General features: G+C 39.4%; 1 pseudogene; it reads left to right on the forward strand.

The window, feature by feature from the left end:
* Positions 1–23,149: 23,149 nt before the first annotated feature.
* On the forward strand, positions 23,150–24,917 carry LOC122796829 (annotated as a pseudogene).
* The last annotated feature ends 1,034 nt before the right edge of the window (positions 24,918–25,951 follow it).

Raw genomic sequence — 25,951 nt, forward strand, 5'->3', positions numbered from 1 at the left:
GGAGCTGGAGGTAGAGAGTCCGGGTTAAGGCAGGCCTCCAAGTAAACATCATCTAGGATGTCCAAGACAGGAGGTATAGCCAGAGGCCTGTGCTGGGGTAACAAAAGAAATTCCCTGAGCCTTTTCTTGGAATCTGAATAATCCTGGCCTTCCCAGTGGAAGTGTTCCCTTAAGGTATGCAAAGTTTTCCCAAATGAGTAATCCTCAGGGGGGGATACAGAAGGAATAGACTCCTCTGCATCAGAGTCTTCAAAAGGGGAGTAAGACTGTTCCTGAGCATCAGAGTGTTCTGAAATAATGGAGCCCTGATCAGAGGAGGGGGAATCTTCCTCCACTCTGGGCCTTTTGTCCGGAGGTGGCTGAGAACCTCTGATTAGAGTAATTAAATCCTCAGCCATTTTAAGCATCTGTTTCTTAGGCATGGGGCCTGGAGATGGGCCCTGTGTAGCTGGTCTCTTAGGGTGCATGGTTGCTTTAGACTTGGTGAAAGCCTTGATGGAGAAAGAAGAGGAAGGTCTGAAGACACCTTGAGTGGAGGTGGACCTGTCCACATTCTGTGTTTCAATGCCAAGAGTGGCTTCGGTATCTGTAGTCGGGGTGTGGGCCGAGGAGCCTGCGACCTCGGGTACAGGAGACACCGCCAAAGATGTGTCGTCGGTAATCAGGGGCTGCGAGGGCGCTCACTGAGAACCGAACCACGTGTAGTCGGCTTTGGCGTGGTGTCGGTAGAGGCCGCGGACCTCGAGTGTCGGTCCTTGTCTTTGCGTTTTTTAGACAAAACTGGAGTCGGAGTATCCGACGACATGGTATAGTTAAATGCTTTCCCAAAAAAATGCTGGGCGAACTCCGCCCGACGCTTAATAGTGCGTTTGTTGAATGTAGCACAAAAGTGACAGACCGAGACGTCGTGGTCTGGGCCTAAACAAGGTATACAGAGGGAATGGAAATCCTTATGCGGTATTTGCTTCCCACAAGAAATACAATTATTAACTTTGTCTGACATCGGTCTGAGGCAAGAAAAGTTTCCCCAACGGGGTACTTAGCTTTTAATAAGACTTCGGTTTCCAAATTTTCGTAATCTCAGGAGCTGGCCGACCGGCACTTGCGAACTGCTTCTGCTTCAGGCACTGCGCGGCAAGAAAGACTGAAGAAAATGGCGTCGGCTGGTTCTTTTATACCCCTGTCGCACTGATGTCAGGGAAGAAGCGACGACAACCGACGCCAGACCTAGACTTTGCAATTCGGCCGACCGAGGACCCGCCTGACGGCAGGAGAACCCGTCTGTTATGACTGCAGTTGTATGCACGATGAACATCTGTCTTTGTTCCCTGGGACCTCTTCAAGTGGTTGCAGACAATATCATAGTGATGTACATTGACAAGCAAGGTGGAACCAGGTCACACCCCTTTTACAGACTAGCCATGCTAGCTTGGTATGTAGCTTCACAGCACAATTTTACTCTACTGAAATTCTGCATTCTGACAGTGCAAAAATGTGTGCCAGACAAGCTGAGCAGGACCATGGCAGACCCTAGCATATAGAATCTAGATCAGGGGATCCTCTAAGATTTGAGCCATCTGTGGTTAGTTCATCAAGTAGACTTCTTTGTTTCCTCTCTGAACACTCAACTGTCAAGATTCTGTTCCAGAACTCCATGCAAGAAAGCCTGGAAGACAAATGCCTTTTTTTTTCCTTGTACAAGAATGTTCCTGTATGCCTTTCCACCCTTTCCACTATTATCCAGGATATTCTGAAGATTCAGAAGGAATCCCCAAAGATCATTGTGGTGACTCCCTTCTGGCCCAGGCAACTGTGGTCCTCCCTTCTTGTGGAAGTGGCCAGAGTCAATTACCACAAGCTTCCTCACAGACTGGATCAACTCACACAAGGGCAAGGATGGTAGATACACCCCGACTTTAATCAGCTTCGGGTGTCTGGCTAGATGATCAGTTCTTAATTCTTTTTAGGCACCTATTTACTGAGGATGTGGCACAGGTACTAACAGAGGTAATAAAGCTTGCTACTAGAAAATCATATATTAGCAAATGATAAATGTTTTCTAGTTGGTGCCAACATAACCAGCACCCAGTCAGAGCTAGCTGTTCTGTGGTTTTAAATTGGCCATTTCAACCTGTCTGCCTATGAATCCTTTTTTTTCAATGCAGTGTTATGTCAAAATGTTTTTGAAAGGAGATTTGTATAAGAGGCCTCTAGGAAAGCCTATGGCGCCTCCTTGCAAACATAATTTTCGAGAAGCTAACACTTGCTCCATTTGAACCAGCTGACCTGGCTGACTTGAGGTTCTTAAGATGGAAAACCATTTTATTGATTGTTCTGACCTCTGCAAGAAGGGTATCTGAGTTGCAAGCTCTTATGGTGAGTCAACCCTATCTCATTTCACATGGGAACAGGGTTTCTTTGAGAACGAATCCTTCTTGTATGCATAAAGTAGTATCCAAGTTTACTTTAAACCAAAGTATAAATCTCCCTGTTTTCTTTCCTGAATCTAAAAATGAGGGAGAAAGGATATTCCATACCCTGGATATCCACAGACAACTCAGATACTATCTTTACAGAATTCAGTCTTTCAGATTTTTGGACCAATTATTAATTCCTTGTGAAGGCAAAAGATGGGACAACCTGTGTTGAAACAGACTATTTCCAAATGGTTGTCTAAGGCTATTACCTTTTGCTATACTCAGCATAACAAAACTATTCCAGGTGGGGTCATGCCAACTTTAGCAGGACCTTGGCTTCATCTATGGCTTTTGGAAGGGATTGGATTCTAGAAGTATTATAGGAAGTGCTACTTGGTCCCTTATACATACCTTTACAAAGCACTATATGCTGGAAACTTCTCTAGGTCCAGATCAGGCTTTGCTAGGACAATTCTCCAAGGGCTCCTTCCACCTTCCAAATGTAGTTAGCCAGTATAATCAAACAATATAGTTGAGGTTACTGTAGCAGTGATCAACATGATGAACATAGGACAGTTTGTAAATAAACTTACTGAACAGTAGAATTATCACTGCTCCAGTAGCCACTACCTCCCTCCATCCCCCATTGTTTTTGGTGTGCTTTTTATGCCAGGGTTTGGAAATTTATTTTTGTTATTCCTAGCTTTGTCCTTTCAGGGGTCAGCCTCACTCTCTATTAGCATGAAAGCTCTGAAAGGCTTTGCGCTCAAATTTGTCTTCTTGTCAGCTCAGCTCGAGCAGCCTGATGGCTTGGGTGCATCAAACCTTGATGCTTTGGATGCTGGCTGGGTGTTATATCCTTGGCAGGATATAACCCATATAGCTAAGGCTACTGCCAGCTTCATTATCTGGTAATATCACAAGAAATCTTGCTTGAGCCTAAGATAGGCAAACTTGTAACAGGATAACTGAACAAAACATACAGAAAAGACTATGCTAAGCTCGGTTTAACATAATTATTGCTTCGTAAAATCTATTCTAGCTTCCAATAACTCTTGCAGACTGTAAACTATATAATATAAAAGAATGTGTGAACTGCACAGAAAATGCATTTCCTTTCAGTGGAAATGCAGCAGATCTGTTAAAGAGTGAATCTGGCTTCTCAATGAGCACATATTTGATGTGCCTAAATATTGCTTCAGATCAAGACCTTACATAAAACTCTATCTCCCAAAGTTATGTGGATATAAAACAGAAAATGTTTAATCAAAACTTAAGACAAAACAGGAAAACTAGAGCACAGGACTCTGTTAAGGAGAAAGAGTAACTTTAAATTGCCACTGTTTTGTTTGCTTCTGAAGTTTGCACAGTGGACTGCAACTCTGGGACAGGAGCTCAAAACTGAAATGAATGTCGATCCATCATTAGATAATCATATATGTATGTAGGTATGTGTGTGTATATATATATATATATATATATATATATATATATATATATATAGATCTAGGACGTTTAATCAAATGATCAAATGTCTGAATCCATAATCACCGAACACACTTTAACGAAAGTGCTTTTATCGAAAAAGCGCTTTCGTTAAAGTGTGTTAATAAAAACAAAAAAAATACTATATTAACGTTTTTGCAGGGGGGCTTCCCCCCCCATGCCCCCCACACACCCCCTACTTTAATATTTTCCCTCCGAGACTGCACTACAGTGGAGAAAATGTCATTTTTCCTTATCCACACCATAGTACGACCTCGGCAACAGGCATACTTACGCAAAAGTGCTTCTTCGGTGTAAAGCACTTTCGCATCACAATGCCTGGCCGTTTGGGTTTCGGACTTTTGATCTTTCGATCAAAAGTCTTAGACCCATATATATATAGATCAACAACCAACTGTGATTCCAAATGCACAAATAGTCCTAGAAAAGAATCAGCACTCTAAATCTGGATTGATATATATCCAAAAATGACACAAAAACACAATAGTAGATCATATTTATATTCAGAATAAATTCAAATTACATTCAAAAAGAAGTAAGTCATATTTTGCAAAGAACAGCGAGCAAACAATCACAACTCGGCTGTAAACAGCATGCTAGTTTTGCCTCCTGGCGTCATCAGCTCATATGTATATATGGAATTACATTGGAAGCTCAAACTTTCAAAACTTCAAACTTCATATGGTTGAGAACACAACACTGAAGTTTTGAAAGTTTCAAACTTCAGTAAAAAGATTATGTTTATGCAAGCTCCCCTGCACCCTCAACACCCCCTGCCAATTAAATATACCAAGTCCGAGATCGCACAACAGTGAAGAGAATGATAAATTTCCCATTCTGTGCTCTATGGCAATCTCCATTTAAACCATTCAAAGTTTCAAAACTTCAGTCCTGTGGTCTTCACCATATGAAGTTTGAAGTTTTGAAGCTTCGACTTTCCAAAGTAGACCCATATGTAAATACAACTCCTCAATATCCTGATAAAACAAAACTATTTAATAGCAGCTCCACAAAACACGAACTAAGTTTTCCTCCACAAAGCAGAGTGTCTTCAGTGCTGGCTAAATCAATAAATGCCGACTCTCTTTATAAATCCAAGGGCGGAAGTCAACTATTCCAAAGCATCATGTAAAATCAGAAAATATACTAGTTCCAAAAAATTAAATACAGAACAGAAAAATATTGTCTCAGGGAAGGGATCACTTATAGAAAGGCCTGTTTTCTCGGGGAGGGGATCACTTACAGAACATTGGTGTTATCGTCCATTGAAAATAATTTAGTTCAGTTCATTTTGCGTTACAGAAGATGCTAAGTTTTCTGTAGCTAAATTCTGCAGATTTAGAACATCTCTTTATCTCTGAAATTTTTTGCAATCTCTTTTTTTTTCTGTTTGGACTAAATACTTCCAGAATCTCCCCCTGATCCTCTTTGATCTCTTAATTGTTTTTGACAACACAAACCAGGATATCTCAACTGAGCAAATCTGACGATACTGTAGCTTGATTTCTACAGTGCTCAACTAGTTTATCTCTTGGTTCACACTCTAGCTTGATTTCTACAGTGCTCAACTAGTTTATCTCTTGGTAATACCCCCACTGGTCGTATATTAACTTGTATTGTCCGTGGGGCTTAGTGCTGGTACCACTACTGTTCACAGTGTGAATGTTGGCTGTTAGAGAAGTCATTCAAGACAGAGAAATCCACTGTCATTCCTATACTGATGACATCCAGCATTAGTCCTGTCTCCTTCTCCTCTTTTTAGAAGTCTGTGTCCGATTTTAAGGTAAAAGGCTGTTTGGATTCTGTCAGTGAATAGCACTATATCATTTGGAATTCAGCATAGCTAAGACACTATCCATGTGCTACATACTCCTTTCTTTTCTCCCTTTAGTTTTAAGCAGAATTTGATTGAAATTTGTTTCCAATTTACAAAATCTACATGGGATTCTCCTAGTCCCCCACTCTGTATGCATGATCTATCCAGTAACTTTCCTACTTCCCCAGTCAGCCCACTTTTTACTCCTATTGTGGTAAGCTAGGCCCATTTGTTAGTTAGACAGGGTGACAGCCCTATAATCTATTCATTGTCTCTCTAGGGTGAGACCCTAATCAGTTACGGTATTTAAAAGTGATAGTCAGAGATCATGGAGTAGGTCAGTTTGCAGTCCTGTGCACAAACCTAGTTCCCTCCCTTACAGTGATTGTGCTTTCTTCACATGCTTGCTATGATGAGTTGGGCTGGGATGCTCATGCCCATTCCACACCCAAAAGTCAGAGCTGCCACCTGGTGCTGGTTAACCTATTCAATCCAGCTAAGAGAACATACCATAGATCCAGTCCCCAAAACAACATGCCCTTCCTTCCCAAAATCATAGATCCAACCCCCAAAACAAGCATGTCCATCCTTCCCAAAACCATAGCTCTAACCCCCAAAATAGGCATGTCCACCCATCCCAAATCATCCCCTACAGATGCCCAAGTCACTAACTGTACATGGGTCTCCTGGATTTTGGTAAGGACTTTGTCTCTGCCCCTCTCTCTCTACACCAGTGGAGCTGGTTCTATCTGCGATTCTTGATAACAGACTGACACTTGAGGACCAGGTGCTTGCTTTTTGTCAAAACATTGTTCCAGCTTAAAAAAATGTTTAGATAAAGCATAGTATTTCATCATTAGAATTAGTAAATGTGAGCACAATTTTCACTTTATGAATGCAGGAACTGAATGGCATGCAGCAGTGACTTCAAAAACCCACATTGTTGTATCACTTCCCACAGGACATGCTAGAGTACTTGGACAAATGTATTCTGCACGTCTACAAAACATGTGTCGGTAGGACTGGCAAGCTCTCATGACTCCTTAAATATCTTTGCAAAGATAAAACTTTGACCTGCCAGAACAGAATCTTCATTCCTCCTTCTGAATCACAGGCGTGAGTACCGGACAGAGCCTCCTTTCCACTACCCTGCTCCTGGTGTAGGACTTCTTAGGGAGACAAGAAAGATGATGTGTTTTAATTCTATACACAAAACTGAACTGCTTCTAGTTTCATTTTTAAACATTTTATTTCCAAAGTATAATTTATTACATGCTGATATAATTAAATATGATTTACGAATTTGAAGGTTATGATTGTGATTTCTTATACAGAACAGAACAGTGGATAAGAAATGCAAATGCTATATTGTGCAGATCACCTCTTAACTTCATTTGGCTTGAAGTTTATAGTTAATGAATTGACCAAACCAAAAAGAAATATATGAGTTTTGGAAGAACTCAGACCTTGTCCTCTCACACTCTCTGATAAAGCACTATGAATTCTTGCAGATATGCAGATTTGTGAGCAAATACTGGATCTGAACTGGATGTGCAAAAGCTAAAAGAAGGTGCCGCTGATCCATGCTAAACTGTAAGTTTGAGGCATAAAATGACAGCATGTACCAGAGAGAGACCGTGAGAGAGAGACAGAGAAAGAGAGAGAGAGAGAGAGAGAATACCAGCGGCTCCCCAGAGGAGCTGCTGTTAATTTAGACATGACAAGGCTAAAACCTCAGATGAAGGAAATATGCAGAATTTTAGATGAAACACAAAGGACTGCACTGTTGTCAACAAGATCGAATGCTATTGTTTATAGGCTGTATAGGCTGCTAGGTCATTTCCACTCTTCTGCCCTACAAGATAACCTCATCCAATGATTATATCTGAAAAGCTTACCTCCATCAGTTCCATTGGATATACAATAAAGCCTAATATATGCAACCACTTATAATGTTGTATACATACGTCCTTTGCACACATACCTCAAAACTGTTCAGATTTTCACAGAATGCCCAGATTTTTGCCTCATATTTTTAGTCTGATCCCCAGAAAAATTTGTGGTTTTCTAGCAAATCGTTGAGAATTGAAGTCAATAAATATTGATAGGCATTTGAGTTTCAGACCTCATATCCTTCAGAAAATGAATGCTAACACAAAACCTATTATTAACTTTCTAAATTTATAAGAGCAATATTTAAAAGCTGTTCCTATTTTTGGACCTATTGGACCTTTGCCTCCCTCCCCACATTATTTTAGGCTTTATCCAAATTTCTTGCACTAAGAGGTTGTCAAAGGAAAAACAACTTCAAAAAGATCAACACAAGGCAGGTTCAGGTTAAGGCACTTTAATCTTGCAGCAAGGAGACAAAAACGTGCTAATACAGAGTTTGTCTAAGTGAAGCTATTCTTATACATTTCTTACAAGACATTGCCTACCAAGATGACGTAATAAATCACAAGTTCTTTCAATATTATTTCATAGCAGATGTTTGTCCATGATTTTCTGCTGGCACATCAAGTTTACAAAAAAAACCTCCTAAGAAAAAGAACGTGGCCTTGATGACCACCGGTCAGATACAACTTCTCACTATGCAATGTTACCATTCAAGGTACTATGGCTAATTCGAGCACAAAGCAAGTACAGATTATAGTTCATTTCTTCAAGCAGTCTTTGTTTGATGTATCATTCTTTTCTGCAGCTGTGCATGTTCTCATCACACAAACAGAGCTGATTGTTCAAGTTCAATAACATTATAGAAAACAGTATTGTTCTATTCATTCATTTTCCTGACCTAGCAGATAATCACCTGCTTCTCAGTAAATTTCCAAAAGGCATAAACATGAATTTTGCTGTGCTAGCAAGTACTAGGTCAGAGAGCATCTTGCAATTTCAGAAAGCATACTGCAGTTTGAAAAAGCATCTTACAATTTCATACAGAATTAAGCTGCACATAAAATAGAATGAAATGTGTTAACCTTTTTAGCTTCTAATAAGCACTAAACATATACATTAATACATATTTTTCTAACATTTCCCCCCTGTTAATACTTTTTATTCTATTTTCAAAAGCATAAACAGTTGCTTCTTCTCCTAACCTCTTTCTGTTCAGAATTTGCAGTTAAAAGAGTAATTTAGTTTAAACTTATGAAAGTGTTTCATTTTTTCAACAGTTCTTCAATTTCAGTACTTTGATACAAAGTCTCAGAAACTGACATGTCTATAAAATCTTTGATTAATCTTTTCATGCAGGGAATACCACAACAAACACACACCCCTAATAGGAGTAATCCCACAAAATGGCAATCAGGATGTTCATTAGGATGATACCCCACCCCCCAAACAAATTCTGGAAAAAATCCATCAGTGGGTTTGGGCCTGGTTTGGTCATGGCCGACACTTGCTGAATCACCTCAAGATGGTCGTTTATCTCATGCTGGTTGTCAGGAATATACAAACAGCACTCCTCTTTTATTAAAGCGCACGTACCACCTTTCGCTGCTAGGGTGAAGTCGAGAGCCATACAGTTTTGAAGCACCACAGTTCTCATAGCGTTCAGTTCATCAGTCACTGATTCGAGAGCAGAAAAAGTTGCATTGCTCATTACTTCGAGAAGTTTGGACAGTTTTCTCAGCTCCCAAATTGATTTCACTACACCATATGCAGGGGCTATACCTGCCCACTATATAATAGTGTCACTCAAGTCCATGTGTGTCAGTTTATCTTTGTTTTTCACGGACTTATGGTTTCTCCAGCCTGCTTTGATTTGTCCCATTGGATTCTCAGGTCTCTTGATTGGATTTCCAGGTTTCTTGGTGACCTCTCTAACATTTCGAATTTTTCCCTGAGGCAAAACTGCAGTGTGTCGTATGGCCGGAACCAGGTAACCCAAAAAACAACTTCCGGACCAATTCTCAGGTAACCATTTGTATGCCTTTTTCCCACACACAAAATAACAATTCTCTACTTTAGTATTAATATATACTTTCCCTGCATGAAACATTTTCTTATCAATGATAGATAATTGTTTAAAAAGAACAGGATTACGTTGTACTTCATCAGCTGTTTTGTGCATTAGTTCAAAATAATAGTCATAGTTTGTATCACAAATATAACCTGCATTATTAGCTTTGATATAACATTTGTAAGGAACAGTCACATTACAATTGCTCCAACCCACCTGTACAGTATCATTTTTGTAAAAACATACAATTCCCTTTTGTGTAATAGGCAGGTACAATGCTGTTGTTTATTACTTAAAAGTCGTCTCATATATTCTGCAAGTGGACTGTCGGCCTCCTGGTCTGCAGGCATAAGAGGTTTCCATTCAGGTATATAGTATGCCCTCCCATATAATTTTTCAAAAGGAGTTAACCCCTTTGCATTCGGAACAGTTCTCATGCTCAACAATGCCAGAGGCAGGCAGTGCACCCAGTTCTTTTGTGTCTCACTAATTAATTTCCTAAGTTTGTTTTTCAAAATCCCATTATGCCTCTCTACTAATCCTGCGGATTGGGGGTGGTATGCACAATGGTTCTTTAAGGAAATTCCGAAATATCGGCTCAACTGTTGTATAGTTTGGTTTACAAAGTGTGTGCCATTGTCACTGTAGATCTTTTCCGGTATGCCAAATCTAGGAATAATTTCTTTAACAAGGACTTTTGCAACAGTAGCTGCATCTGGATTTTTGGTCGGAAAAGCTTCCACCCATTTGGAAAACATATCTATAATGACAAGACAATACTTTTTATTTTCGCATTTGTTTAGTTCTATGAAATCCATACAGATAGTATGGAATGGGTATGGTGGTGTTGGGAAACTCCCTTGTTTAGGCTTCAATGCCCCTTGTGCATGATGCTTGTTATAAACATGGCATGCTGCACAAAATTTTTTTGTGTAGCTTGTAAATCCATATGCAGTGAACACTCAGTTCACTAAATGTACCATCCTCCCTGTTGAGAGATGGCACTGCCCATGGCTCAACAAAGCTGCATATCTAAACAAGTTAGACCGCAAAATTGGTTTTCCTTCTTTGGAGATGTACAGCCCTTTCTCAAGAATTGCTCCTCTTTTTATCCATTTCTGTTTTTCTATTTTCATAGTAAGTGTCTGCATTGTTTTCAACATTTCTAAATCTAAAATCTCTGAAAGTTGTAATTCTTCACTCAAAAGAAATACTTCTGAAGCTGAAGCTGCCTGCTTTGCAGCTGTATCAGCTCTCGCATTACCTTTTGAAATCCTATCCTGTTGCTTGGTATGAGCTACACATTTACAAATAGCTACTTTCTGAGGTAACTGAATGGATTCTAACAAATCTAAAATAAATTGCATATGATTAATTGGTTTACCAGTAGATGTTATCATTCCTCTATTTTTCCACTGTTGTGCAAAAACATGTACAGTAGAAAAAGCGTACTGGCTGTTAGTAAAAATGTTCACACATTTACCCTTTGCCAAGGTACATGCCCTTGTCAAGGCAATCAATTCTGCTGCTTGTGCAGATAAGTTGTGTGGTAAAGACTTTGCTTCTAAAATTTCAGTCTCAGAAACTACTGCATACCCCACTAGGTTCTGTCATGTAGGACTCCTCCTGCATGAGCCGTCCATGTAATATGTCACCTCGGCATCATCCAAGGGAACATCTGTTAGATCTTTTCTAGGCAGTGTCTTTTGCTCAATCTCCTGCAGGCAGCTGTGTGGTGTGCCATCCGCAGGGGTCGGGAGCAAGGTAGACAGATTTAAAGTTGTACATCGTTCAATTGTCATGTGAGGTTGGCTCAAGAGTATAGTCATACAGGAAAGATGTCTAGTAGGGGAAAGATATGCTACTTTTTCTTGCAGTAAAATAATTGCGACTGCATGAGGCACTCTCAATGTGAGAGGGTGGAACAACACTACTGAGGCCGAAGCCTGCACTGCCATTGCAGCTGCAACTACTGCTTGTACACAGTGAGGCAGGGATGGTGCCACTGGGTCCAGCTGTGATGAATAGTAAGCTATGGGGCGTTGTTTATCCCCATGTTGCTGTGTTAACACTGATGTCATATAACCTTGCTTACAATCTACAGTTTGGAAAAAACGTTTATGATAGTTCGGTAATCCTAAAATTAATGAGGATGCTATCAATTGTTTCAGTTTGCAGAAAGCTGATTCTGCTTCTGGTGTCCATTGTAATAAATCTTGTGCTGCCATAGGCTTCTTGTATATCAAGTTGGTCAGTGGAGCAGACTCCAAGGCATAGTTTGGAATCCAACTCCGACAGAAATTAGTCGTGCCCAGGAATGACATCATTTCCTTCTTGGTAGTCGGTTTGGGTGCTTGTAAAATTGCTATTTTCCTATCTTCATCTAATGTTCTGCCTTCTTTGGATATTACATATCCCAGGTATTTAACCTGCTATTTCCAAAAGCTGCAATTTGTTTTTGTTTACTTTATGTCCTTGAGTGGCTAGAAATTGTAGTAATGCTATGGTATCTTCCCTACATTCTTGCTGGGTGGGGGCTGCTAGCAGGATGTCGTCTACATAAAGTCAAATTTGACTGCCTCTTGGTGGGTTAAATCCCGCCAAGTTGCTTGCCATCTCTTGGGCGAATATTGTTGGGCTTTCACAATACCCCTGTGGTAGTCACGTGTATGTATACCTTTTCCCCTGAAATGTGAATGCAAACCAATGTTGGCTGTCAGGGTGTATCGGTATAGAAAAGAACGCATTGCTAATATCTGCCACAGAAAAATACTTCTGTTGAGGCTTTAAATCATTCAATAGGGTGTGTGGATCTGGCACTATAGGTGCTCTAGGTATTACTGCATCATTTACAGCTTGTAAGTCTTGGACCATACGCCATTCTCCATTTGCTTTCCCGACAGGAAATAAGGGTGTATTACATGGTGAATCGGGAGATTCTACCAGTACTCCTTCCTTAAGCAAAGCTGCTATTATAGGTTTGATTCCTACTTCTGCATCCTTTCTTAAGGGATACTGTCTCTTTTGAGGTCTAAATGCTGATTTTGGCGTAATAGTAACTGGTCCTGCTGTACGAATAAGTCCTACATCTGACTTCCCTGTTGACCAGAGAGTTTCTGGTATGCTCCGTAAGGCATTTTCGTCCTCTTCTAGTAAGAGTGCTAAGCAGCTGTCCTCGCTAGACTGCAAGTGTACAGCTGGGTGTGTCTGTGTTATCCAATTTAACTTCTGCTTCTGTACTCCCTGTTCTGACAGTTTTAGCTCCGTCTGTTTTTCCCACTTTGTGACTTTTTCTCCTAGGTCTGCCCATTTCACATTCTTGTCCTTAGTCAAACTAACATGTGGTAATCGATTAGATTTATAGAGTGGAAAGAATTCCTGGGGCAATGAACAGCAAACTACACTGTTTCCTTTTGTGTCCCAGTACAGCTTACGTAATACTAATCTGTTTGCATGGTTTTTGAACAGTTCTTGCTCATATTCCTTATCAGGTCCTGGTGTGCTACAATAATACAGAGTACAGTGCAACAAATGCTGTTTATCATTGTCAATGGAGGGGGACTTACTGATGGCTATGTTCATCAGTTCTTCGGTTACTGCCCCTGGACCAGTCGTGACTAAGTCCTGGCTGTACCAATAAAATGTTTCACCCTCCGGTTGCACCACAAAAGTATCCATTTGTCGCTGTGCTTCCATACCCTGCATAGTCGGAACTACTGCTATGCCAAATACCTGCATAAGATCTCTGCCCAAAAGGTTTACTGGGCATTTTGCAGAAACAATTTTGCTTTTTTGGGTCATCCCTGAAACAGGGTCAGTTATTACTATGTTATGGGAGAGTGGCTCCCGATACAGCTGTCCATTAGCTGCTTTCACTAATATGTAATCAAGTGATTTTGAATTTTCTGGTAGTTTGGAAGGATGTATCAGGGTTCGTGAAGCCCCTGAGTCACACAGGAATTTAACTTCCCTCCCCTCTACCAGAAGTGTAACTTCCGGTTTCGTGTCTGCTAAATAGAGCACTAGGCTCAATATGCTAAGTCTAAAATTTCACTTTCTTCACCATCTGTGATTTCTTGTACTTCCTCTATTTCTTCTATCACATCCTCTACTCCTCTATCACATTTGCATTCGTCTTTTCTCGGTTACTCCCTTCTAGTGATTCTTGACTATCATATAGTCAGTCCTCACCCTCCTTATCTTCCATGGCTACCTTCTTGTTTTGCTTGCAATCCCTTGCTAAATGTCCCTTCTTTCCGCACTTAAAACATTCACCCCTTTTCTTTCTCTCTTCAAACTCTTTTGATCGTTTATCAGATTGTTTGTTTCCCTGGGCATTTTTCTTGCCCTTTTTTCCGGACTGTACTACATAAACTTCTGCTCCATCTTTTACAGAAAATACTTGGGCTTTCTTTTTCTTTTTACTGTTAAAATGCCTTTTGGCATGTCTAGCATATTTAAGTAGTGACTGTAATCTACTTGTACGATGGTCTACCATGTGCTTTGTAATAAAGCTGCTTATAGGCAAAATGCTGCCTTTTAAAAATGCATTCTTTAGCTGCTGCTCATATGGGGAGTCATGTGTTTGGTCTTCAGGTACCTGCATTCCACAATGGTTATTAAAACACTCTAATAATCTAGCATAATATCTATCACAGTTTCACCTTCTTGTTGAATGCATTGATTAATGCAAGTCCAGTCTGCCCTAGGCTTCGACTTCTCAGAGATTTGGTCTGTTGGACCTTTCACTCTGTTATCCAGTTCTGCGTTGCTATGTGGGAGTGGCTTGTGTTTTGCGTCACGGGGATTCCAGTTGCCACTGATCATGTACCAATCTGGACCTACGATTTGTCTAACTACTTTTTTTACTTCTTCTCCATTTAAATGATAACTTAACCTCATGCCCTGTAAGTCTTCTAAGAATTTTCTAAAATTAACTTTTGGATGGGGAATTTCCTCTGTGGCTTTCCGGATGTCTTCCGGTGTCCACGGTCTATATACTAGGAGAGTCGGGTCCTGTCCTGCCTGTCCTGCCTGAGGATTTGGTACTTCTATGAGTGGACATATCTCTTCTTCACTCATAGCTCATGAATTTTTGTTTATTTGATATAATTCAGTATCCCCTCTTAAGTTACTTGTTTGAGACCTAGTCTCGATGGGATCTCTGACATATGGTCTTGGCTTTGCTGTAACAGCTGGGTATAGCGGAGGTGGACCAGCTTGTCCACTCGCTTCATATTCTGGTGCGGGAAGCGGAGGGGACAGAGGGGCTGATGCTATTACCAGATTATTTTCTTCTTTATCTAGAAACATAGCTTTTGAATTATTACTTTTTTGTTCCCTATGGTTTGCTTCCTCAATCCACCTGTGTGCCTGAGGAATGCCTAATTGACGTTGCTTTTTTACCTGACCTTTTGCGTCAGTTTTAAGCTGTTTGACAAGTTTAATAAGCGAGGATTTTTTTAATTTGCCATCAAATTCATATTTATTAACCCATTTTGTATAGTATCTAACATTGTCGGCACGCTGTAATTGCATATATTTTGCATCTTTGGTTAGCTGTGGATCTTGGGAATTTTTAGTGCACTTATTACCCATATTGTTCTGACTGTTAAAAAATGTTACATAACCCTTCTTATTTTCACGTAGTACCAAGATTTTCTGTTTCACAGTTTATCTAGAATAACTGTCTTACCTATTCTGTTTCCCTGATCTATGACAAGACTGCAATCTTTCTGTCCCTGACTTGTACAAAACGAATCTCCTGACAGATGATTCAAATCAAGTCCCTGATCTAAAACAGAAAAAAGGTAAATCTCACCTTACCTGAGCCTCCATGATTGACCGTCTCTGGTTTGCATGATAACTCGTCCTCCAGTCGCAGATCAGAAAAGTGGCTGGCCTCTTTTGAACGACAATTCAGTTGGAGGTCTTTCAAAGCAGAAGAACCGATGTGGTTTCTTCCCCGTACGGTTTCATGCCACCTGGCCCATCTGACCTGAGGCGAAGTGTGAGTTTCCGGTCCGAAGGACCAATCTGTCAAAGGAAAAACAACTTCAAAAAGATCAACACATGGCAGGTTCAGGTTAAGGCACTTTAATCTTGCAGCAAGGAGACAAAAACGTGCTAATACAGAGTTTGTCTAACTAGAATCAGGAAGTAAAGCTATTCTTATACATTTCTTACAAGACATTGCCTACCAAGCTGACGTAATAAATCACAAGTTCTTTCAATATTATTTCATAGCAGCTGTTTGTCCATGATTTTCTGCTGGCACATCAAGTTTACAAAAAAAACTTCCTAAGAAAAACAACGTGGCCTTGATGACCACCGGTCAGATACATCTTCTCACTATGCAATGTTACCATTCAAGGTACTATGGCTAATTTGAGCACAAAGCAAGTACAGATTATAGTTCATGTCTTCAAGCAGTCTTTGTTTGATGTATCTTTCTTTTCTGCAGCTGTGCATGTTCTCATAACACGAACAGAGCTGATTGTTCAAGTTCAATAACATTATAGAAAACAGTATTGTTCTATTCATTCATTTTCCTGACCTGCTTCTCAGTAAATTTCCAAAAGGCATAAACATGAATTTTGCTGTGCTAGCAAGTACTAGGTCAGAGAGCATCTTGCAATTTCAGAAAGCATACTGCAGTTTGAAAAAGCATCTTGCAATTTCATACAGAATTAAGCTGCACATAAAATAGAATGAAATGTGTTAACCCTTTTAGTTTCTAATAAGCACTAAACATCTACATTAATACATATTTTTCTAACAGAGGTTGAAGGAAATGCTTGCACATTCTTACTAGAACATGGTGGATTTTTGGAAAAGGTCATCAAAGCAACTGATGAAGGGAAGATGGTACACAACTCATACTTCGACCTGGCAAAATCTTTTGACACAGTTCTCCCCTCTGGCATAGTAGAAAAGCTAATTTAACTGAGAATAAACCCCTATATCACTCGCTGGATTACCATCTGGCTCACAGATAGGATGCAGGAAATCAACACAGGGGAAGTTACCTCCACAAAGAGATCAGTCATTTGTGCAGTCCTCCAGGGTTCTGTGCTGACACCTCTTCTGTTTGGCATCTACTTCTCTGAAGTAAAAAAAAATATCAAATGCTCTGGGTGACTAAGTTTGCAGATAACTGCAAGCTAAGAGCAATCTCTGAATCCCCACATGACTTGGCCATTTGATCGATGCCTTAGCAATCCTGCAGGAAGGTTTGTCCCAAATAAATAACTGGTGTCAAAATCATAGACTGAAATTAAATGCCAAAAAATGCATTATTATATCCTTTTGGGAGCCATCTACCCCAGGGAACCACCACATTTACACTATGCCCGGAAGCATTGTATGCCAGACGCAGGTTGTTTGGAATTTGGGAACTTATGTCGATAGCGACATAACCTTTGACCAACACATATCCATTGGTGTAAGAAAGTCCTTCTATATTGCGCAGTTTATAAATAAATGGATTGTGTCTACATCTAGGGATGTCATTGATCCCCTTTACTCAGCCCTCATTAGGCCAGTCATTGAATATAATGCCACCTTTGGCATGTATCTATCCACACACATGCACCAAATGAACACCCACAGATTTTCCCTACTAAAAGGATACAAGGCCTAAACAAATGTCCTTCATGGACTGACTCAAAGCCCTGTCACTAAATTTGGTATCCTACAGACTGCTAAGAGGTGACCTGCGTCTGGCATACAATGCATTTTCTGACCAAATACTGATGGATTTACTGCACATAGACAAGTCAAATGGCATCAGAAATACTCAGTTTAGGGATCTAAAACTCTTCTGCAACATCAACAGAATTGTTTGATGGGCCAGGTATATCTCACAGTGGATACTGCTGCTGCTCTGGAACAGACTCCCCATCCACATAAAACAAAGTTTATTCCTGTCCACATTCAAGCACAGCTTGGATATATGGCTGGGAAACAGAAAATTTACCCCAGGACTACCTCTTGTACTACTAATGGACAGGGGCAGCTCCTAAATGTTTTACCTCATGCATGGGTCCCCTTCATATTATCTATGGTATAATCCCAGTTATTCTCAACAGGGGTAATATAAAATTATCAGCCAAGGAATGGATAAGGCCAATCTGTAACCAAATGGGTAGGTTGATTCAAGCACAAAAAGGGAAACTGGTTAGGCTTAAAATGGCCTGCAAGGGTAGTTAGTGTAGTACTTACATATGAATCTATGAACATTAAACACTGGCTATGTCCTGATGTCTGTAAAGAGGCTATTGTAATTCTAATCCACAAGGAAAGCCCTTTAGCTCACCTCAATATTCATAATTCGTCAGACTCACAAGTATATTATGTAAAATAATTGAGAGAATCGTCATGAAGCTTATTCAGACAAGCATGGGGAAAGTCCTTTTCTACACTCTAACCCAGTACAGTTATGCCAAAGGTAGATCTTTTATGCTTAAACTTGTAAATTTCTTTAACAGTGTGACCATCAGCCTGTATAAAGATTTATCTGTCCATGCAGCGTACCTCATTCTGGTTAAAGTTTTCAACACTATACCCCTTGAGGTATCATACATGAACACAGGAGCTCTAAAGGTAAATGAAGCCGTAATAACTAGTGTCCTTAAATGATTATACAGTCATACACAAAAGATAAGAATAAAAGGACTCCAGTTCTTACCATTTCTTGTCACTAGAGTAGTTCCTTTAGGCTTTGTCCTGATATCACTCTTTTTAGGCATTTTATCTGAGATGTTAAAAATGAACCACCTCTAGTCTGCCTCATCAAATATATAGATGAATGCAAACTTAGAAGCATTGTCTTTTAACCCCTCTGACACACCTGTTTTGAAATGGCACTTAACATTGCACACAAAATAATGTAATAGAAATAACCTTGCCTTCAATTCCAAAAATAAAACATCCTGGCATTATCCAAACCCTCCTGCCAACTTTATGTATATTGATGAGCAGCATGTAAAAATTTACAAAGATCATGGAAGAACATGGAATTCTTGTAGTGATGACCTTTCATTCAATACCATCTCCAAATCATCTGGATTTGATCACATTTCTTCATGGGGTCATGGTCTAAGTCTGGGAGGTCATGTCCTCCTGTATAGAAGTTTCACTGCTCTCTCTTGTATGCCCTACTCACATGTCCAGTGGTACAGTTAGAGAAAATGCAGTGATGTCTCACAGAGAACATCCAAGGTTTCAAGGCTTGCCTTGTAGCCAAAGACTACAGAAACTCTGTATCTTATCATCTTCTTAGAGGCAACCTACGCTAGACATGAACCCCTTACTTTCTGAAATCCTTTTTTTACAGTAACTTCCTAGTGACTTGAATATGAAAGGGCACTTATCTTCATGGTAAATTAATACAAAACATAGTATGAAATGTGACAGCACTTCTCAGACTTTCATACCTGCAGTGTCAACTGCCCCTTTCAATTTCAGTGTATCAGTCCATAACTTAAAGAAGGAACTGGCTGAGAATGTGAGCACCAGTAAGCTTCAAAATGGGATCTGGGGCACTGACCTCCTCAATGGCTACAAGGCCTTGACCTTTTCCACTGAACCTGTGAACCTACATCTTAGGCTCTCCAACAGCCAAATATCATATTGCACAGCTAATTATATCTTTACATAATTAAAGTCATACTGTTTACGCCATGCCAACCTGAAAGTGTGCTTATTTTATTTTAGTACATCATTCCTATATTCAAGTAGAGTTTAAGTGAACTCTGCTTCTTACATGAAAAAATCTGTCTCACAGTTGACACAGAGGACTCAGGTGATGAGCTGTAGATGAGATACTTTCTGTGGTACAGGGTTTGATACCCACAGTCTTCATCTTAGTGTGTGACTTTACAGGTCACTTAACCAAACAGTGCTTTGGATAAATTGGGATAGCCTTCTAAATGGTCTCCTGGACTGCATGTCTATGAATTTAAATATATTATTGTCTTAAAAGTATGCTATAATGGTGCAGCAGACAGGGACTGTACCAAATGATACCTGCCTCTCTCCATTTTTTTACCACAGATTTTGGGGAGTAATATTACTGTCTGGGTGTCGCTAATAAAGCCTTTTGTTTCTAGTTGCTGTGGACTGCATGTCTATGAATTTAAATATATTATTGTCTTAAAAGTATGCTATAATGGTGTAGCAGACAGGGACTGTACCAAATGATACCTGCCTCTCTCCATTTTTTTACCACAGATTTTGGGGAGTAATATTACTGTCTGGGTGTCGCTAATAAAGCCTTTTGTTTCTAGTTGCTGTTTTGCAGCTGCTCCAAGGACGAAGAGATATTTCATATTGCTTAAAGGCAATCTTTTTCTACTTTTCACCACAGTAATGAAAAACTTGCTTAAATTATAACACAAGATGATTCACTGGGTTTTGCAAAGTAACAATGTATTTGCTGATGCATTACCTTATCAATGTTCACTAGTATCACTTTCACCTGTAGTTTGTAAGTAGGGCCACTTGGTGACAGATAATATGGAAAGCAAAGTCTGATGAAACAAAAGTTCAGAGCTGTGGACTAGATATGATTTAATACAGAAACAAATCTGCATTTAATGAGTGTTTCACACTGAATCAGTGCAGAAAATAGTTTGCAGGGGATGTGTAGAAGTGTCATTGCATTCACGCTTCAAAGTAACATCTCTGAAGACACAAACACATATTTTTTATGTTTGCAGCTCTAGCTGTGAAAGTTGAGTTTCGATGTACAACAAGCAGGGACAGAGGCAGGAAGAGTGGTTCAGTTCTGGGGGTGGGTTTCATGTCTCCTATTTTGTCTATGGCAACATCTCAGTCTCTCTCCCTCTCACATGCACGCACACACAAAGCCCCACCTTCAGAGAATAGTGAAAAAGAAAGTAAGAACATTAAATAACTTTTAAGTATGTATTTCTGTAGCCCTTTCTTACATGGCCTGCACTTAAAGTGGATGTGCTGCTGAACAGTTTCAGTAAATTAAAACATAACAGAGATTATTATTTAAAAGTAACTAAGAAGTTTGTTTCTTTATGCATACCTACATGTGGATACAAGTGAAATTTACTGATACACCAAGGAACTGTATATTTTCCTTCATAGTGAATTGTAATGATACAGTTAGTGATCTTATATTACCAAAATGATACTATGCCATGCTTAATTTTCTCACATACTGAGTCATGGTGCTGTGTACTATGGTGCATTTTGGGGCAAATGAAGATCCATTTGTTATTCTTTTGGGGTCATAGAAGGATATTTTAATGATAGTCAAGAGTCACCTGAAGTCATATACTAATTAACCATAAAATTGCTAGCTTATAAAAATAAGTGCAGATACATGTATGAAGAGTCAGATTAACAAAAAAGTTCAACATCACAAACTTTGTTAGTGGTATAAATGGAGAAAGGAACCAACATGCAGTCTATAACAACACAGATATTTAAGCAATAACCCATGCCTGGGTGTGGGTAATGCTGGATTTAACCACGGTTGGTGTGGTTTGGTCACAAGAGCAAAGTCCGAGTGGCCAAACAAAGACAACCGTGGGTAAATCCAGCATTACCCACACCCAGAAGTGGGTTACTGCTATTATACAATGACATTATTTAAAAAATAATACTTACTTTTTTTAAATAATGGCATTGTATAATGCCTCCGCGCTGCCCTTCCGCAGCTGTCCGGTATCCTGGAGCAGTTCTGATGTCCTGCGCATGCGTATGCTTACACAGTACATCAGAGCTGTGTGTAGAGGAAGCAATGGAGAAAGGAAGATCTCCGTTGCTTTTTTAAAGTTGTCTTGCTATGTTAAATGAGTTTAAGATAGCAAGATATTTTTAAAAAAAGCAAAGGAGAAAGGAAGATCTCCGTTCCCTTTTTTAAAGCTGCCTTGCTATGTTAAATGAGTTTAACATAGCGAGATAGCTTTAAAAAAAGCAACGGAGAAAGGAAGATCTCCGTTGCTTTTTTTTAAGATATCTCGCTATGTTAAACTCGTTTAACATGGCGAGATTACAGCAACTGAGCTCTTCCATTATCCGTTGCTGCCTAACACAAAAAGAAAGTAAAGACTTATACTAATGGAAAAAGTCTGGGCGACCGGACCTTTTTCCATTAGTATAAGACGGATTTACAACAGGCATGCCGACCAATCAGCATGCACGTTTTGGAATATTAATGGGGGGGTCAATGTATAATCACCAGTATCACTGAATGCAATCGTAACAAACCATTGTACAATGAATCAAAAGCTTGGATCAACACAGCACTAAATACTGTCACAATTTATAAAATATGAGGTAGTATCAAACTATCTGTGTTAGTCTTATGCTGTGGCAGAAATCTTGTTTACAAAATAAGCAGTTAGAAGTCAACCATGAGCACACTAAATTCAAGATATGATACACAACTGCATATATCACACATTGAATTGCTATTACATTGACCAGTAATTTCAGATGGCATTATATGTAGATATTGTAAAGGCAGTCCCCAGGTTATGGACATCCGACATGCGGACAACCCATATATATGAAAGGGCTGAAGCAATATCAGAAATAACGTGGAAATAATTAAAAATCTGTAAAGTTGAAAAAATCTTACCTTAAAATAAAGAATTCTGTTGTACTTTCCTTCTCCCCATTTCCTCGTTCATGAAACTGTTTGCATGTCTTGTTAGAGCAATTACTTCCGCCTTCCCAGAGAAGAAGAGATACAATTGGTAAAGAGCTCTCTCTGTTGGCAATCTGATTGGTCAAGACTGCAGGCTTGTACAGTACACGGTATTGAAGCAGTTACTGTACAGTAGAATGACAAATGACATTGCTGCTCACTAGGGTCTAGGTGACAGTAGGGGTCTGGCAGAGGTCTGAAAGTTCAGGAGAGAGTGGAAAACATTTGTGGGTGATGCATGTAGCACAGAAATGTGAAGTGAAGCTTAAAAACAAGTAAGTTTAACATTTTTTTAAAGTTCTACTGTACGGTACTGTATTGCATTTGTATGTACTGTTATTTGTATAAAGCAAGGGAATGCCTGGAAAATACTGCTCTGAATCAGCTGAATTGAAATGTTAATTAGATGTAGACAGTAGTAGTATTGACCAACCAGACCTGAGAAGTGTCTGGCTGCAGACTCCAGTACTGTTCTGTATGTGTATCCTGTGGAGCTCCACTTTAGTGCTGTACTGTACTGCAGCCAGATACTTTTCTGAACTTCCACATTGGTGACGTTGTGACCCATACCTCCAAAATGTAACTCCAATGCATGTGCTTGTGATGTGCCAAAGAAAAAGAACGCAATCACCCTGGAAAATGAAGTGGGCATAACAAAGAGAAGTGAGAGAGGTGAAGCACCATCTGCTATTGGAAAGGCATTAGGCTACAGCCATTCAACAATCGGAACAATTTTAAAAGACAAAGCAAGAATAATGAATCATGTGAAAGGCCATGCCCCGATAAAAGCTATGATTATTACAAAGCAATGCAGTGGTTTAATTCCTGAGATGGAAATGCTATTGCTAATTTGGATTGAAGACCAAAATTAGAGGAATATCCCCATTAGCCTTTCATTAGTGCAAGAAAAGGCTTGAAGCCTTTTCAATGATTTAAACGCTGCTTGAGCAGCAAATGCAAGCAGGTGTGATGGACAATTTTTTTTGTGAGAAGAGGCTGGTTCCATTGCTTTAAAATGAGGGCTAATTTACATAATATTAAAACTCAAGGTTAAGTGGCGAGTGCCGATGTAAGTGCTTCAAGGAGTTTTCCTAAAATTTTGGAAAAAAATATTGAAAAGGAAGGTTATTTGCCAAACCAAATATTTAATGTAGACGAGACTGGCTTATTTTGCAAGAAAATGCCAGAAAGGACCTACATTTCCAAAGAGGAAAAAAGTGCAGCAGGGCATAAGGCAGCAAAAGATGGGCTAACGTTATTGTTTGGGGGTAATGCTTTAAAAGATAGGCTAACGTTATTGTTTGGGGGTAATGCTTTAAAAGATAGGCTAACGTTATTGTTTGGGGGTAATGCTTTAAAAGATGGGCTAACGTTATTGTTTGGGGGTAATGCTTTAAAAGATGGGCTAACGTTATTGTTTGGGGGTAATGCTTTTAGTGATTTTAAGTTGAAGCCCTTGCTTGTGTATCACTCCTTAAATCCGAGGACACAACAGCATGTCATTAAGGCATCTCTTCCTGTTATTTGGAAGGCAAATGCAAAGGCTTGGGTTACAATTGCCATTTTTGAAGACTGGTTCTTGAACCATTTTGTTCCTACTGTTCAAAGTTATTGCTTGGTCAAAAACATTCCTTTCAAAATTCTCCTTCTACTTGACAATGCACCTGGGCATCCAAACAGTTTAGATGACTTATACTCCAATGTATAGGTCGTATTTATAACCCCCACAATACCACATCACTACTTCAGCCAATGGATCGGGGAGTAATAGTTTCATTTAAGGCCTATTATTTTCAGTGGACCTTCTCACAAGCAGTCAGGGCTACCCAAGGTAATGCGATGACCTTAAGGAAGTTCTGGAAGAATTATAACATCTATGATGCCATCACAAATATTGTCGATTCTTGGGATGAAGTAAAGCTGCCAAATATGAAAGGAGTGTGGCACAAATTGTGGCCACAATTTATGCCTGCTTTACATGCTTCTACAGATGATGACATTGCTGAAGCCACGCAAGCTCTGGTTGATATTGGTAATCAGCTGCAGTTAAACATCACTGACACAGATGTCACAGAGTTACTCGACTCCCATGGCAAAGAACTGACCAATGAAGACCTTATGGAACTGGAGCAGCAGACAATAGCATTTGAGGAAGAAAACAGGGACCTAGAAACTGCAAAATCAAAAATGTTTTCGACAAAAGAGTTAGCTGAATCCTATCTAATCGAAGTAGGAATGGCAAAGTTAGAGGAGCAAGATCCTAATACAGAAAGGTTCAACCAAGTTTACTGTACAGTTACTGAGAGCCTCAGCTGCTGTAAGGCCATTTATGATGAGAAAAAGAAAAGCTCTGTACAAACCTCCCTTGATACCTACTTCAAGAAATTGACTCCAGCAGTAAACACCTTCTCTCCAGCAACAGAATCAAAATGTGACTGCACCAGCAGGCCCATTCTCTCCAACAAGTCCATCATTTTCTGCATCATCCAATTAATAGTTATCATAACATTAACTCACAAATGAGTGTTAACCTTTACAGTAATTGTTATCCTTTTTCTTTTTCTCCCATTCGAACTGTTTTAAGAAGTGTTTCTTTAATGTTTTTTGCAGTATGCACAGTATTGTACTGTACTGCAGTGTGTGAACATAGTTACTGTAGTGTTATTACACTGTACTTACAATCCTGCTATTATTGCTAGTACTACAGTATACAGTATTATGTTTAAGATTTTTTATTTGGAAGTGTTTCTAAAGTGTTTTCTATGCATGGACAAGTAAAATAAATGCTAGACTGAGGGAAACATTTGACTACGTGACATTTAATAAGAACCATTTGTACATGTTTCGACTAACATACAAATTAGACTTAAGGACAGACTAAAAAACGGATCTTGTCCTTAACCAGGGTACTGTCTGTAACTTGTCATATCCCTGGTAACATTCCAGCTGCACAGTCATTGATGGTTATCTTTACTGAAGTCATAACTTTCACTGTTAAGGCTGTACAAGACATAACATAAATTTACATCACAACCTAATTAACATCTACTTATGATATATGTATACTTACTATTACCACATCTTATATTTAACTTCCCTCATATGTTAATGCTGCATGCTAAACCTTTAAACATGGTTTTGTTCATTTTAACTCATTCCGCTAATGCAGCTCTGAAAGGTTGTACTCCTTTTTCCAGTGGGTGCATTCTGAGCTTTTTGACAAAATCAAGTTACGTCCTCACACTTTACACAAATGTTCAAGACTCTGGAATCATAAGTGTAAATGGCAAACTGTTCAGCATTTTAGTTTTTACTGTGGTAGTATTCATTATATGTTGGGTCTTAAATTGGATTTAATAAGTTATAGTAAACACAGTCAATATTAATTTTGTAATATTTAGTAAACAGCTTACAATATCTCCGTAACCACTCAAGGTACACATGTACTGTCAGCAGGATTTTAATTTAACTGAGTGTCTTCATATGAGCCTAAGCTGTTCCATCTTGTCACTTTACTGATGAGATATTTAGAGAAATTTGAAGTTTATGACAATATA

Source organism: Protopterus annectens, chromosome 3.part0, assembly GCF_019279795.1.
Source record: "Protopterus annectens isolate FY-2018-M chromosome 3.part0, PAN1.0, whole genome shotgun sequence".
Lineage (NCBI taxonomy): Eukaryota > Metazoa > Chordata > Ceratodontiformes > Protopteridae > Protopterus > Protopterus annectens.